Source organism: Triticum aestivum, chromosome 5B (assembly GCF_018294505.1).
Source record: "Triticum aestivum cultivar Chinese Spring chromosome 5B, IWGSC CS RefSeq v2.1, whole genome shotgun sequence".
Classification (NCBI taxonomy): Eukaryota; Viridiplantae; Streptophyta; class Magnoliopsida; order Poales; family Poaceae; genus Triticum; species Triticum aestivum.
Window position 1 is genome coordinate 221,583,398 of NC_057807.1, and position 3,396 is coordinate 221,586,793.

Below are 3,396 nucleotides of genomic sequence, written 5' to 3' on the forward strand. Positions count from 1 at the left end.
CTACCACGAGATCGTAGAGGCTAAACCCTAAGAGCTAGCCTATGATGGTATGATTGTAATTGTGATCGGCCTTCTAAGGACCACCCTCTCCGGTTTATATAGACACATGAGAGGGCTAGGGTTTACATGAGTCCACACAAAGGAGAGTCCCATCTGGACACGGGCCGAAGTCTTAAGTCTTGTATCTTCATGCTTCAATAGTCCGGACGTTGTACATAGTCTGGCTGTCCGGATACCCCCTAATCCAGGACTCCCTCACGGGGCACTTAATTTTTCAGTCTAAAATGTGTAGTCATTTGCCAAACTTTAGTCTAAATTATGTAATCTTCTTTGTCCATGTTTGTCCTCTGTAAGATCTGTACTTGCTTATCAGCATATTAATGAAAAAAAGACAAGCCTTGCTGGGTACTTGTGCATGTAACATGTCCATGCAAAGGTTAGATGCCTCTATACATTTAAGTAAACAAGTTTTCTCCCGCAAGCTATCTTGCCGGTGCCTTTAGTTTGCTACCGCGGGGCTAGATCTGCCGGCACAAAACTATAAAAAGGGACCAGCTCCTCGTTGAACCTTCTCCGTCAAAGGCCACTGCAACCACCTTGACTGGAGCAACGTTTGGGACAAAGGATGGGAGCACCCATGTTTCGAAGGTGACGAGGTTTTCATATGCACAAGTTTTCACTTTACAGAACATGTATGGATAAGAAGGAACTTATATGTTTGGCTCGTCGGGGCACCAAGCCTTCTCGTAAAATCGGGTGTATAGCTCAGTTGGTAGAGCATTGGGCTTTTAACCTAATGGTCACAGGTTCAAGTCCTGCTATACCCAAAACAAAAAAAACCACTCTTGTATTCGTAAGGATGCATAGTAGCCTTCAAAGAGCACAGGCTCATCTCCATTTCTTCTCATTGGGACCAAGTCCGCGGCAGGAACCCTGCAGCTTAGTGCAGATGAAAACAGAACTATATGCGATCTTATCTACATGATCAACCGATGCTCATGATATGCTTATTCATGCATGCAGGTGTTTTTTTGTTGGGGCCCCCAGCGCTTCGTTTATTTATCTGTTGCTCAGGATCTGCTCCTGGCTTTGTACAAAGGGTTATATGCAACATCGGCAAGGCTTGTAGAAAAGGGTGGCTGTAGGTCAGGGCCCGACAGCCGCGCCTTCTGGGTAGAATTACGAAGATGCTCAATGTTTCATGAGTTTTGCAACTGTGCCATCTCCGATCTCCATACGGACTGCGCCGGGTCTGGTGACTTGTACTACCCGGTAAGGGTCTTCCCACTTCGGCGTCAACTTGTTTGCACCCTTGGCGGACTGAACACGCCTAAGGACAAGGTCGCCTTCCTCAAAGCTCCGGGCATGAACCCCGCGGCTGTGATAGCGACGCAGGGCTTGCTAGTAGCATGCAGCACACGTAGCAGCCCAGAGACGGTTCTTCTCAAGTAGCACAACATCGTCACGGTGGTGCTGTTCTTGCGCTACTTCATCGTAGGAAATTACTCGAGGTGATCCGTATATGAGTTCTGTGGGGATCACTGCTTCTGCCCCATAGACTAGGGAGAAGGGAGTCTGGCCGGTAGGTCGATTTGGTGTCATACAGAGGGACGAAAGAACCACCGGCAGCTCGTGGATCCATTGCCTGCCACACTTCTGTAGCTTATCATATGTTCTTGTCTTGAGTCCTCGCAACACTCAGCGTTCACCCTCTCAGCTTGTCCGTAGGTTCTGGGATGGGAAACAAAGGCAAATGGGACCTTGCTTCCGAGGGCATGAACATATTGCATGAAGGTGCGACTTGTGAATTGGGTGCCATTATCAGTGATGATTCTGGCGGATACACTGAAACGACACACCAATCGTTTCAAGAACTTGATAGCTGACCGTGCGGTCACCTTCCTCATGGGCTCCACTTCCGGCAACTTTGTAAACTTTTCGATTGCAATGTACAATAATTCAAAGCCCCCGGTAGTACGGGGGAAGGGGCCCAAGATGTTGAGCCCCTAGACCAAAAATGGCCATGACAAAGGGATCGTTTGGAGAGCTGGAGCATGCTGATGGATATTCTTGGAGTGGAACTGGCAGGCTTCACACTTGATGACTAGTTCAATTGCATCTTGGAGGGCCGCGGGCTAGTAGAAACGTTGTCGGAAAGCTTTTCCAACCAGGGCCCTTGATCCAATATGGGAGCCACACTGTGTATCTCTGTCAACAGTTCCTTTCCTTCTTCCTGGCAAATGCACTTCAATTTCACACCGTTGGGCCTTCTTCTGTATAGCGTGTCATCAATGAACTGATACATACTGGCCCTTCGGGCTACTCTTTCAGCTTCTTCTTGCTCTTCAGGAAGTTCTCCTGTTTGGAGGAAATGGACTATGTGTCATGCCCAAGTTGGAGCCCGAGGCTCGACAACAAGGACCAGCGGCACCTCCTCGTTCACGGGAGCACATGCCTCAACCGCAAAAACGGGTAGTTCAGCGGGAGGGTGCAGCTCACCTATCGTAGGGAAGTCATTCCCGCCAAGCCCTCTACCGGGGGCTTCGAGAAGTTCTACCCAGAGAGGCTTGTTGGAGTCCAGTTTCCTCCTCTTTCTGGCCATTGTTTCCGGGGATACGGAGGGTTGAGTCAGATGGAGAACAAAAGTCCCTGGTTCTAGAGGGAGTTTTTGTGCAGCGCACTTTGACAGATGATCAGAAATGCTGTTTTCCGCATGCGACACGTGCTCTGTGAGGGAGTCTTGGATTAAGGGGTCCTCGGACAGCCGGACTATATGCTTTGGCCGGACTATTGGACTATGAAGATACAAGATTGAAGACTTCGTCCCGTGTCCGTATGGGACTCTCCTTTGCGTGGAAGGCAAGCTTGGATATTCGGATGTGTAGATTTCATTCTCTGTAACCGACTCTATGTAACCCTAGCTCCCTCCGGTGTCTATATAAACCAGAGGGTTTAGTCCGTAGGACAACGATAATCATAATCATAGGCTAGCTTCTAGGGTTTAGCCTCTACGATCTCGTGGTAGATCAACTCTTGTAATACTCATATCATCAAGATCAATCAAGCAGGAAGTAGGGTATTACCTCCATCGAGAGGGACTGAACCTGGGTAAACATCGTGTCCCCTGCCTCCTTTTACCATTAGCCTTAGACGCACAGTTCGGGACCCCCTACCCGAGATCCGCCGGTTTTGACACCGACATTGGTGCTTTCATTGAGATTTCCACTGTACCGTCACGATAAGGCTTGATGGCTCCCTCGATCATCTTCAATGATGCGGTCCAGGGGGAGGTTTTCCTTCCTGGACAGATCTTCGTATTCGGCGGCTTCGTACTGCGTGACAACTCGCTTGGCCATCTAGAGCAGATCGACAGCTACGCCCCTGGCCATCAGGTTA

General features: G+C 49.2%; 1 non-coding gene across 1 annotated transcript; it reads left to right on the forward strand.

Annotated features, from left to right (window-relative positions):
* Positions 1-754: 754 nt before the first annotated feature.
* On the forward strand, positions 755-827 carry TRNAK-UUU (transfer RNA lysine (anticodon UUU)). The gene has a single exon. It is a non-coding gene; the product is annotated as a tRNA-Lys (tRNA).
* The last annotated feature ends 2,569 nt before the right edge of the window (positions 828-3,396 follow it).